Below are 14,682 nucleotides of genomic sequence, written 5' to 3' on the forward strand. Positions count from 1 at the left end.
TCTGAGGGAGACTCTAGTACTTATTGTTACACCTACAGTACGCTGTTTGAACTTTACTATAAAGAGTTAACTTTGTATTTACTTTTTTGTTTTTGGACTAACAATGTTAATCTTCGCCAGAAACTTTTCACTTATTATCAAGAATCTTTTTAAAATCATTTTTCAACTAATAGAAGCTAAGGAATTGTTAAATTTGACGTTTTGTTTTGAAGCGATATATATTTACTTCTCCCCGAAATTATAGTGTAGGTATATAGATATTTAAAGTAGAGAAGATTTATTTTTAAACACAGAAAATGAACATATTATTTGATAAAGTGTTAAGTTAATATTTCTTATAATAAGCAGCAAAAATTTTCTTCGATCCTTCTGGTTTATGGATTTGCTTTCACGAGACGAAATTTACTGCGTCTGAACGTATATTTCTCATTTAAAAAGCGAGATATTGTACTTGGGAAATTACCACGATTACATAAGGATGAACTTATGCGAAATTAATACAAAACAAAGACGGGGTATCATTTGTTCGTTACGAATGTATACAAGAGTGGTTTCCGTAGAAATAAGTTCAGAAAAAAAAATACATGTCTTAAAATGATCCTGTTACACAATACTCTGCTGAACTATCGCCTGAGAAGTAAAAATATACCACTGTTTAAAATATACATTAATTTGCTGTGATGTACATATAACAGAGAAGATTATGTCCAACTTCCCCAACCTCGGAGTTTGTGATGCGATACTTCAGCTTGTCAGGCAGGTCTGTTTTCCTGTCTGTTGGTTTTGTGTCGGCAATACTATTATTGTAAGTAAAGGTTTTCCAAGAACAGTAGGTAAGAAGAGGGACAGACAGGTCCCTTGCCCATGATTTGGCCGGTGATCACCCGATGGTTCAGATCAAGACCCGACGGTTTAAAATACCAACCGTCAAGTTGGCCTGCGGCGTGGGCTTCATTACAGATTGCAGGTATTTTTAACCCGGGAAGTAACCTGTTTCTGACATAACGGCTGTTGGACGACAAGTTAAGCACAAAAATAAAACTGAATGAGACAAGTAAACTATGCAAATGTGCTGTTTAATAAAAATCACACAAATAAATTACGAGCGTGTTGGCAAGAAGAAGTGGCAGAGCTTGGTGAAGGTATTTACGGTGGCGCCAATGACCTCTCCTGTATTTATGCAAGCGCCTGTGTTTTTCATTTGCATGTTTGTTCACTATTCGGCTGAGTATGTAGAAATAGACTTGACTCCGACACTAGATAATTAAACCCACGTTGCCGGATCCAAGCCAGAAAGTGACCCATTACCGTTTCTCGTAAAACTCGCATAAACAACATAATTAGACGGCAACAGGAGCATCCATTCGATGACAAGCTGCTTCTTTAGCGGCGGGTTGTATTCCAGATGCTGTTGAAGCACATGTACTCTTTGCCAAATAATAAACATCAGACTAAAAAAGCCTACAAATTGTTGTATATATAACTGTGTACACAACAGTTCTCCCTTGTATTATGCAGAGGTGGTAGACTTGTGGTTTAGTGGTTTTGAATGTCATGCTGTCGTTATTACTCAGTGCACTGCCTATGCGCAAAACTGACAAAGTGTGACTCAGATCGTGTTTACAATGTGCGGCGCAGTCATCTGAAAATTGAGACAATTAACTAGTTGCTCGCCAGTGCTGTTCTTTTCGGTTTTAAAATCATTTCGTTAGAAACCGGACTTGGTAAAAGATTAAACTGATAAGTACATCATTACGCAGAAATAATGTTTCTGTAGCAACAAAGTCTACTTTGTATTCAGCCGTCATGTTGGAGGCACTGGACAATGGTGCCCGTATTAGTCCGTATATTTTATAATGTTTTGTTTGTTGTTCGTGATTTGAATCAATTGGTCACTTGCCCGCAGAGAAATTTATGGAATGGACAATCAATTTATTTGCGAGCTTCACCCGTTAAAACCGCTTTTGCCTCATTTTATGTATTTATGTACCATTAATGAGGAAAAATTCTTACCAGTATGATAAATCTAGTAAAAAACGTTTAATGATCATAAAGAGATCAAAGCAGTTTGATATGTTTTTCAGAAACTGAGTCTATGATCGACTCGGTTAGTTAATCAAAAGTTGCAATTTATTTAACTGTGAAACGAAAAAAATATTGTTACATGTTACCGTATATAGTTTTCATCGTCCTTCTATTTTGTGTACCTATACTTGTATGTTTGTAGTATGTAAACATACCTAGAAATAACGAAATTACGAGTAATACCACGTCCAACAAAAATTTTGTCTATTGACAAAAGCTTGATTGAGTAAAAGTATTAAAAATTGTAATTTTTAATGCAATGGAGAAAAGGGTAACTAATACGTATATAAGCCGAGATTCTTTACTACTCGATGAGAGGCTATAGAAATATCTGCAGATTTAGCACAGCAGCTTAATGAACTTATATTAACTTACATTTTTCGATTATTCACCATATTTAAAACATTGTCCATTAATTATTCTTACCGTGTGAAACAAACCACATGTTTAATAAATAAATTATCCAGTTTTTAACCTTTTGGTAAAAGGTTTTACCCAATTACTTGAATAATTAAAATTGTGAGTAAAACATCGTAACTATTAACTAGCAGCAAACTTCCGACAACACGTTTATTTCAAGGATCGATAACTGAATCGGAGCAAAATACGTTTTTAATAACGATTTAAATAAAACTCCAAGTATATTTTTAGACATTTAAAATTTATTTTAAACGTTGGGCCACTTTATAGAATGAGAGAGATGAGATTGCTTTAAATAAATATTATGGCACTTTGAAAAGAAGTTATTTTGTAGCTCATACATTCTAATATAAAACTGTACAGCTCAGTGGCCATTTTCAAAAAATTTTATACCAACAACTACAGCCTCTGTTTCAGTAGTAGTGTTTCTCGATCACAATTCCCGTTCAGTTTTAGTTGTGTTCCTAAGTAAAATACTAAATACAATTGTAGTTGTCAATCAACATTTGTGTAATGTAAATATTTTTTTTCTGATAATGATGTGTATTAATTCTAATCTTACGTGTACACTTAAAGTAGCTAATAATGTCACAGTTAGAACAAAAGAACTTAAATAGATTTTTTACGACTTCATAAAATTTGTAAGACTCATTAATAAATACACCTTGATTTTAAAATAATTTCAATGTCTCAGAATCTATTTAGAGACATGCGTAATTATAATTTCAATAATTGAATAAGAGCGTAATTAAAGTTGCAACATGGGGATAAGTGGATCGATAAGCTAAAAAAAGTAAATTTTCCATTATAATAATTGGTATAAAAATTAATCATTAATTATTCAGGGAGTTAATGTATTAAATTAATATAAGTGCGGTTAATTTGTAACTATTTATGAATTGTCAAAATGCGTGCAGAATGTTCCAACAGTACGTCGCAGCAAAATAAATCGAAAATAGTATAGATCCCTTCATGAATTCATGAATATAACTTCCATGATAGGTACTCGATTAAACGATTTTTGTTTGATTTGTGTGTCGGCAACCAGAAAATCACATGTGCATTGAAGCCTAACTGAAATCAATTCGTTTATGCCCAGTTTGACTAGCTAAAATTTTTCTAAATAAATAAATCATAAATATGGATAATCGTAAAATACAAATACCAGATTATAGTATGTTAAAGCAAGCATCTAAAATATGTTATCGAGTTCACTGTTTTCTGATGGATTAACAAAAGATGTTGTAATATTGAACAATTTAGTTTTGTCATTCTTTCTCAAATTGATTAATAATATTGATAATTGATAAATAATAATGTTTTGAAATGACGTCATTAGTTTTTGATGCGGCAAATTTATTAGTTTTGGTATGTATGTACAGTCCCACACTGATCAAAGTTATTTCTCAAAATTTTTGGAAATTAAATACGTACTTAGGTAACGGATTAAATAAAACGGTGCATGCCTCACAAATTTGTCAACATTGCAAAACTATTCACTCTATTTTATCTTAAAATATAATCTTTGAGAATTATTTGACATATTTCTCTAATTAAAATGATGATACGTAGTAGACGTGTGTATACTATGACCAGAAATATAGTACTGATTCTCCTCAAGTGTCCATTGACTTCGCTAATTTTTATGAGGACCGCACACTCTTATAACTAGCCGCAGTCCAGATGGTTGGAAGAGGGTTTGTCGAAATGGACCGTAATGAAAATTTTGTTCTTAATTAATAACTGCCAAGACAAGTGTGTTTACAAGCTTCTAAGTAGGCCGCCTTTGATACTGATGATAGTGAATAAAAATTTGGTAAATTTATATGAAGTGTGTATTTTTTGTTTTAACAGTGATTGTATAGTGGTCCAACTCTGACTTCGTTTTTATGGCACTGCAATCTCAATTACCGCAAGTATTAGAAACTCTATTGAAAATGTAAATAGTCCTTACTGTTAAAGCCGCCGTAGGATTACCATAAAAGTTCTGTCAAATAATGTTTATTACCCTTTTATTTATGAGTAAATAAACACCTGCACAGGACCGAGATGAAGACGAGGTTTGAAAGTAAGTCCAGGCTTAAAGAGAAAAGATCGACGGGTTTTCGGAATTTCATTGTATTATTATTTACCTGCGTAAAGTGGCCGTCGCAATAAGCTGAACGCCTCAAGTGCCCAATAAACCCCTAACCACAGCTTATAGATGCCATAAATTTGGGCCGAATGCCGCGTACCATTCAGTTAGTACTTAAATAAGAAATATGCTGTACCTAAACAGTGGAGAATAATAAAAATTACAACCATCCTAATCACTTCAATGAGACCGCGCCCCAGGTAGCATTCGGTAAAATTTGACGGCCACTATACATACAACCAGTAGAATAGTAGATTGAATGTCCACAGGGCTACTCTATTTTTATGTACCTAGCACTGCATACATTTTGTTGGAGTGCCCTCACTATTTTGTTTTAACTGATTACTGATTAGACATCGAACAGAGTCAGTGAACATATAATGATTTTATTACACAAAAGACACCAAACCATTGCCTTATTTATCCCTTTCTGGGAAAATAGGTATGATCGAACCAAGTCCCTTAGGAGCAGTTAGAAAAAGAGTCTAGGTTTCTCTTTTATGGAATTTTAACCAACATGCATTAAAAGTTGTTCCAGACATGTTAGAATATTTGTTAGATAAGAAGTTTAAACGTGGGTACAATTATTATATATGACAAGATACATTATTTGTAAAAGAATAAAAGAAAACCAATTTTATCGTTGTTATTAAAAAAAATTGTATTCTTATTTCAAAAACCAAGGACATTCTACAGAAGCCCATGCAAAACTGCAAAAAACTATTATGAAATCAATTTTATACTTTAGGGATTTTTGAATATGATAGCTAAAACGTGAAAGGGCAGCATGTTAGGGACAAATTTCCCATTTAAGTTTTTATTTAAGAAATCTATTAGTACAGTTTTTAAAGGGAAACATCCTAATGTAAGGGCTGTATATAACCAAATTAACTTACTAGTAATGAATAAATAATGAACCCTTTTCTTATTTAATAATAATTGGTTAATTTAAAGCTAGTTATATTATGGCGTGAGTATACGGGCAAGGGTTTATCAGTACAGAATAATTTTAACGATTTGGACATAGCAATTGTAATTATAATTATTTTGGAGTGAATGCTAATAATAATAATTAATACTTATTTTTGAAAGTGATGTACAACGATTATAGTAATACAAAGGTCAGCAAAATTTTATATTCTCGTGAAAAACTGTTAGAAAATAACATAGATTATATTGTAACTTGATTTGCGAGATTGTAACGCGCTGAAATCGTAGACACACATGTATTTCTTTTTGTAAATGATTTTTATTTTTGTAATATTATTATATACATATAGTACAATAATTCAGTCACATATTCGATTCAATTAATCATTGCAGTTTTTAAGGCCAGTTTGTTAGTGTTGGGAAAGATTTAAGTTTTACAGTATGCTGCAATTGTACGGTTTGTATGTATTTCTAGCACCATGATTTGCATTTAAAATATTGTGGTTTTTCTCTTACTTGAAGAACATAATTTTGAAAGTTTTAATGTGCACTTCAATTATTAAATTAGATATTACGAATAAACACGAGTAGGACGCAAAGAAAAAGCTAAAGACGAGTACCTAAAGAAAACAAAAGTTGACGCTGTTGGATTACATAGCAATGTACAGTTGTCGTTAAATGACTTTTTTTACAGTCGTTCCAGAAGTAAAATTTCAGAATATTCTCTAAAATATGTTATCTTGGTCCAGAAAATAATCTTGTCGACTATAACTCGACCGTAATTTTTTCTCTAAATAAATTTATTAATTTTCACACGTGTTTTTGTTGAGTTTAAACTCAGTTCTTCAAATTGTAAAACAATCGTCAAAAAAAACCTATAAAATAGGCATGTATAGCTTGCCATAATAAAAAAGTCGAATATTCAGTGTAACAGAAGGGCGAAGAAAGTCTTCCGGTCACTGTTTGGTGATAACTGTTTCATTTTAATGAAAACATGATTTGCTAGTTCTGGGACAGCTGCAATCCTGGGTAGTTGTTATTTTTATATGTAACCACCTTTATTAAATGCCTGTAATAGATTTTCAACATGAGAAATGACCGAGTGATGAATTGGAGAAATCAAGTTATATTTTTTGGATCAATATTTTCATTCCATGTTATCAAGTCACAAGCTTTGCAAATATTTTTTTTAGCGGTTGTTTTTCAATAAGTAAGTGAGTAAAATTTAAAAGGATGGTGTTTATACATGCACTGCAATATTTTGCTTTTAAAATACTGATTGTGCAAAGTAAACTAAAATTGAATTTCGGAAATTACAATTGGGTGTAATTATACGACGCAAATGATTTCCAGACCGGTCATCGACCTTTTGTTGACATTCATATGGAATAAAATTGAGTGTTAGGATGTTTTACTAACACGTCACAACATCGATATGGATACGTTGAACAATAAATATTACACCATCGTTTAAGAATGTTTAACTGTCGAGTTAAATCTTACAATTCATTCACTGAAATGTTGACCAAATATGTCTGGTTTAGAAAAGGACAACTGCAGCAAAGTAGATTCATATTAAGTGCTCAAATAATATGTAATATCAGTTCAATAGATTTTCAGATATTTAAACCGAATGTAAGCCAGGTGTGTATTGTGAAGGGAGTAATTTTACGAATGGCTATATTCATGTTTTCTCTTAAGGTACGTGTCCACTTGAGAGGGCGCTTTCGAGAAATAATTGCAAAATCACCCCGTAAAGCTATGGGCGGCCCTGCCCTCAACTGGGTAAGCGTATCGTTTTTACCTGGTTTCTCCGAGTTTCTGAGCGACTCCCACAATACGAACGCATTTCGAAATGCGACAGTGATCTCCGATAAGTCTGCTTTACTTGTGTTTTTTTCGTAATAACTGAAATTCATTGCAATAATAGACCTTTGAAATTTGAAATGACAGCTTAAGATTACGGATGGTACAAAATTAAAATCAGAACTTTCGTGAGAGTTGTTCTCCAATAGAGACGATTTAATTACTATTGCATATTTTAAGAATGTACTCGTATGAATATGGTGTTGTAAAGACCTTAATCAAAATCTGTTTGACCACTCACATTAAAAATTTCATAATTTTTAATGTATATATAAGGGTTTATGTAAAAAAATATAATTTGTTAAAGTAAATTTTATCTACTGTTTATCTTGGGGTCTGCGGGACGAAATATTTAAAAATTTGCCAGGATACTTACATCGATTTTAACGATTGTAGAACAATATTTATGTCTTGAGAATGCTTTGAAAAAGTATTTATAAAAGTAAAGTATAAAATAAAGTAATGAATTAACATATTTTATTGATTATATCAGAAATGTTTTTTTTTTCAAAATTCGTAGAAGGCATTACAATTTTTGTTAGTATCAAGGTTAATATCTTTATGCCCATTAAAAAGTTGATGACATTCGAAAATTGTATTGAGACAATTTTACTTAATACCTAAATGCAGCATGATGCTTGCTTCTTTTATTATAACAAAATTTTGTCAAAGAAATATGTATGAGACAAACCCCTGAGATGCATCGAGTGACGCTTGTAAGGATGATCTACCATCTAAACTCTTTATATCAATTTTTTAATCATGCTGTCATTATTGATTAATATTTCAAATTATTACATAGGGGCAATATACTAATTTGGTCGTCGAAAATATGTAATATCAGTCCAAAAGGATAAAATAACACTACAATCTCGTAACACAGTAATGTTGCTTCATTTACTACTTTTTTTACTTTTGGAAGATGGATATTTTTAGTTTTATAGTGACAATTTAATAAATTACCCTTCGTGCGTCTTCCGCCCTTCAGCCTGGGTATAAGTATTACTTTTTCGATGAAGCATTGCCATATCCTTTTTTATTTAGTCCTTGAGACTGTAAATTTGTGCCAAATCTTAGCTTCTCATTTGTTTAGAAGTTAAAAGCAACCACCTGTTACGTTGTATTGGCAACAATTTAAAATACTTTGGCTGTGTGGGAAAATCAAGCGTAATGTATGGCAAAATGCCCTGGAAACAGCAAAAATTTTTCCATGTGGTTGGTGTAAGCTTTCATAGAAGCACCTTGTAAAGACAGGCACATTTAAAAAACACTGGTTTTTAACTTTACTGTGGAAGTTAAATGTGTTCGTCATTTTTTATTATCTTTCTATCCATAATTTTGTTTTTACATTTTTCTTGCTTCAGTACGTATGTGTAGGTACGATGTAACATTTTTCAATTTTACGCTAGATGACAAAAATATACTCAACATACCACATACTTATGTCTGTGGATATACCTTATTTACTTTAGTAACCTTGGTCATGGTAAAATTTAAGATTTAATTTATTTTGTTACAGAGTATGTATTTATAATAATTTATTGCAGCAATTACTTGCAATATCTCAATTCTTTCAGTTTCTTTTATTGAAAGGAGTAAATAACAGAAAGGACTCGGTTTCCAAAAAAATTCCCTTGGTGACTATATTTTTGAAGAATTATCGACTGATCGGAGGAAAAAAGTTACATGTTCCTCATACCGCAACGTCGGAAAATTCAATGATATTGTTTATAAACTTCTGCTATTATTTCAATGGGTAAAAAATGTATACACTGTATATTGAATAATGCAGTGTGATTCAACAAAGTCTTAATTATAAGTACAATGGATTTTATCCTAATTATTTCGAAGGTCGACTGAACTGAATTAAATCTTTTTTCGGTGCTTGAAATGTGCAATTGTGTTATGAATAGACAAATTTATTGATGGATACTTGATTGTGCATAAACGGAAAGAACTGAAGAGTACATATGTAAAATCAATCAAAAAGCGTTCGAATAAAGTCAGCACTAGTGAGGTTAGAATCTCGTTACTTCTTTTGTTTTTAATCCGTTTTAATCAGATCAAGAACGGTTCACCTCATTTACTGGAACATTGCAGTAATGTCACACCGCAAATAATTTTTATTACAATAACAGCGCCTCATCTAAAATAATTTTCGGACCATTTTTCTTGTATTAATCTCCTCTGTTTTAGGGAGACAAAAGCAATCAAATTACATTTTCTTTTATGCGGCCGCTGATGATTGTACATACGTGATTATAATCGAATTCTTTCGAAGTATAAACATAAATACTCCAAGTTAACCATGTAATTACTAATAAGAGTTCATTTTCCCATTGCTTATTTGGTTTAAATAATTTCCTATCGTTCACCTTTGTGCGGACTACGGTATCTTGCAGTTTGCGCCCCCGGGACTGTTATTTACGCCATTGGGTTTTACTTTATAGAGATTATCACAAAATCAAATTTTATAGTTTTTTAAAGAAGCGGAATTTGTTTCAGGGGCGAAGGAAGCCGTGTCGAAATAAACTTCGACCAATTTTTTGTTGTTATGAAATTATTTCACGTTTAGATCTATTGTAAATTTTAAACCTTAATATACCGCTCGTTTTTGTTTTTTCTTGTAGCTATCCAAATTTTAACACAAACATGTAAACTACCGCAGAATTTTTGTTCATCAAATTTATTTCTCTCAAGTGTATCGATACTAATGGATCCACATTTAGGTAATTTTAGATGATACATAATGTCAATTAGACTAATAAGTTTTTCTCTTTGCTACGACAAATATCGTGTGGCTATTGCAAAAACTAACAGATAAACTTAATTTATAGCTTTTAATTATTTAATTGGAGGCCCTGCTATGGGTTACTTTTCACACTTTTAATTAATTAAGTTTAGCTAAAGTAATTAAATGCCCTCATTTTTATTACATTAAATAAAAATGTTGGTAGAATATTATTGTGGCATTTTTATTACTGAAAGTAATCCCCCAAAATTGATTTCATAACGTGTTAACTACGTATAAATGTCCACAGTATACATACTTATTATTGTTAATTAAATAGCTTCCTAATACTTTTAAAAACAGGATTTTAACTTAGAAACATATTCGCTTGGAACAACAAACCATAACAGAGATGGACTTTATGAATTTAAATTTTTACTTTAGAATGCTAGTTTCATATTTTATTAAATAAGTATTTTTCATTTGCACATTTGTATATATTTCTTCATACATGTTAAAACATTGCACGATTTAATATTGGCTAATTTTTAACATAAGCAGGGGATTTACCTATTTTAATCATTCTAAATTATGACATGACCAACGGAACGTGGAGAGTACAGCATGCAATGTATGGATAAAACAGCTTATTTATATCCTGATACCTACAAACGGCGAGGTTCTTTGGTAATTTCAGTTCTCTATATAATGTGGCTACTGACATTATACATATTTTAATGAATAGTAAGAAATTTTGATGAAGTTTATTTTTATATGTTATGTTTAAATATAGAATCTATATGGTAAGTTTGTTTATTGTATCTTTGTGCCTCTGTTACATTTTTGTAGGTTGATACAATGCCATTTTCTGGTGGACAGAAGAGCTGGACGTACTTTAAGTAAAATCTGATTCCAAGGTTAAGTTAACATACGTTAAGTAACAAATAGAAGTTTAAAATTAGTGCGGTTAAACAAGTGCAGTTCACAATAAATTCATTTATATCCATGCTAAAATAAATAGTAAATGCACAACAAATTATGTTACACATGCTATCTTTCAACTTAAAATAGAAATTCAGGATTTACGACGAATCCAAAGTTACGATTGATTACATAAAAAAAGTATGTACTGTATGTATTTACGTTTGGAATCTCTTCTTGCGGATAGGCCGATATGCATAGTTCTAGTTTTGAGTCAGAATCATCAGAGCAATGTTATAATTGATAGGTACTTATGAGTGTGACCAACGTGAGATGTGATGTGAAGTTGAAACGAAACCAGCTGAGTCTCAAACGAGTGGTTTAAGCTACTCTTAACCTCAAAGTTATTAATTAATACAGCACGAATTTGAGAAATGAGGTATTCAGGATTTCTACTTCAAAATCTGATTTGTAAATAGTTTGTAAACAGCTTTAGCAACTTTTACGTCACAAAGACTCAGTATATATAGTTCGGTCTAAATTCTTTCAAGCCTCGTGAATGCCTAGAAAAGGACGAATTTGTTTCTTAATGGTAGAGGTACTATAATTGTGCACTTTTAAGATGCTGAACAACAAAGATACATGAAGGCAGATTCATCATTGTCATTAAGGTTATATATAGGTAATTCAATTTTGTTTTGTCTTGCACTTTGTTATTATTGTTATTACAGACTACCATTTTCGTACACATAGTAGAAAACGTTGTGTAGCAACAAAAATTATCATTGTTATTCTGTAAAAAACTTAAATATTAAGTTATTTTACAACTGCCCAAAAATGGCATAAATTTACAGCAGTCTACTATTAGAATGCAAGAATTTTTTTAATAGAGGAAGCTACGATGGCAGTTTTCTCGTTAACAAATAAGTATTTCTAAATTAGGTGTTAACTCTGATCACATGTGCTCTACTCAATTTTAATACTTTTTAGAATGATAGTCACAAGTATTGTTTTTGTTTAACTTTTACAAAAGACGGACGAACCGATAGACGGATAGACGGACAGCCAGACAGACAGACAAACAGACAGATAGACAGATAGACAGACGGTATGGGGGGACTAGATTTTTCATACTCTAGGGATAATGAAACGTCGGGAAACCATAAAAGTAGCCATTCGTCCGATGGAATCGATCACTATACTTTCTTAAACCCTTAGCTTACGCCTAGGAAGTAAAAACGATATATAATAATAACTTACGATTTTGAAGCGAAATGGCAATTCAGTTTTTCAATTTTGTATTGTTTCGGAGAAAAATAAAAACTAATTATATAATTTATATATACTTGTCCAAAAGGTATAAGGTTATATGACCATCATAAAAGTAGTTGATCGCAAATAAATACCCCCTTTGTGTGGTTCGCACTAAGCTTACCGGTTGGCAATAAATCGTCTTCTAAACATTTCTTGCTCACATTTAACAGGGCCGGTTTTCAAAGCGAGTGGTTATTTCGGAACCCTCAGCGGCTGCAGGTAGTAAAGAAATAGTGGAGTGGTGGATTTTCATATTTAATGAAAGCCGCCCCTAAACGAAACCACAACAGCCGGTCGAGCTGCAGTGGACACGTTATTTACGACCCTAAAACCTTTTCTATTGTAAACAACTTAACTTCCACACAATGGTATGATTTTATGATGGCCATAGAAAAGGTTTTAGGGTCGTAAATAACGTGTCCACTGCAGCTCGACCGGCTGTTGTGGTTTCGTTCAGGGGCGGCTTTTACTAAATATGAAAATCCACCACTCCACTGTTTTCTTTACTACCTGCAGCCGCTGAGGGTTCCGAAATAACCACTCGCTTTGAAAGGCGGCCCTATTAAATGTGAGCAAGAAATGTTTAGAAGACGATTTATTGCCAACCAGTAAGCTTAGTGCGAACCACACGAAGGGGGTATTTATTTGCGGTCTACTACTTTTATGATGGTCATATAACCTTATACCTTTTGGACAACTATACATGCTATGTACACGATAAACTGTATGTACAAATTTAAAAATATGAATATTTTTTAAACCACAGATAAAGGAACATGGCACGGTTACTGATGAATGCAGTAGTTTCCATTTTGGGGATTATCTGACTGATAAAATCACCAACAAACGGCCGAGAGTCAGACAGCCAAACGGAAAAAGATGAAATTCGACATTTGTCAAAATTGCATATTATAAACATATTTACTTTGACAACCTTGCTTAACTTTTTTTGTAGAACGTTTTGTATAACTTGCCGTGTAAATGTTAATAACTAATTACCTACATTAAATTCTAATATTACAGCTTAAATTGTTTTATAATTATGTAAACATTGCTGCTATACTAGTGCTATATGATTATGAGTTATGGACGGTATTATGAAGCAGAGTTGGACGACTGAGAATCTATAGTGCAAAGTATATTTTTTATATTTTGTTATACATTTTATGCATTTAGCTAATGGTGATAAATGGAAAAATGTCCAGTTGGTTTTTTTGCATTGTACAAGTATGTATGATTTACACTACAGAATACACATTATCTGAATTACGAGGCGGAACAGTTAGTATCTACATATAGTATGATGAACCGGAATTTGCCCATGTTTGTGTCCATTAAATTTTATTGGTGGAAAAAAATAAAAACAATAAATTATTTGAGACGACCTTCATCCAACGGATGTGCAAAAATTTGGTGGCGGAACGCAGTCAACATATTAATTAATACAGCCGTCTGCTTAAATGTTTAATTTATGCAGACAGCGTCTGTTGTATGTTTAATTTAATTGCCTGTTATGTACATTTTTAATGAGAAATGAATTTTAATTCTGACACTGGACTTTGTTTAGAAGAAGATAATAAGCCTTTTGTGAGGATTATTCGACTATATAGAATGTATGGCGGGACATTCCAAGTCTATTAGAATTATTTATCTTTCATTACATGTTTAGTAACACGTATTTTTGGTCAAACTTTAATTTAATATTATTTCGTTTTTTGTGCACAAAACGAATTATGTAAAGTAATTATAGTACAGCTTGGTAAAATTGTTTAACTTTACAATTATATGAAATCAACATAAATTTTCAATGAATCGCAAAATCTGCTAGAGAATAAAGTAATTACGTAAGTAAGAGTTCTAAATTTAACAGGTGGAGCATAATTAAGTGACTTATGAATGAATCGAGTAAACAAAACAATTAAGTGTTTCATTAAATCCTGTTTAAAACTTATACCACATCACTTAGAGTGAAATGCAAAGTTAACCTTTTAAACTTGTTGTAGGTTCTCAAGTGTACATTGTTGTAAATAAAATCTTTGATAAATAAACACGGTGCGATGGAAACTGATCCTAATCAACGTTGTGCATCGCTGACTGAAAGTAATTTTAGACAAATTTGGTAAAAACTAACATGCAGGATTTCCAACAAAGGTCACTTTGTCAAGATCATTTTGGGTTCTACCGTACAATATTGTCCAAATCTGTTAGATATATAAAACGAAAATTGCTGCAATTTATTACACATTTACTCCCAGGAGATTTTGCTAAACAAAAACTTACT

Source organism: Zophobas morio, unplaced genomic scaffold, assembly GCF_036711695.1.
Source record: "Zophobas morio isolate AGI-343-1 ecotype UQ-CSIRO unplaced genomic scaffold, CSIRO_AGI_Zmor_V1 ptg000058l, whole genome shotgun sequence".
Taxonomy (NCBI): domain Eukaryota; kingdom Metazoa; phylum Arthropoda; class Insecta; order Coleoptera; family Tenebrionidae; genus Zophobas; species Zophobas morio.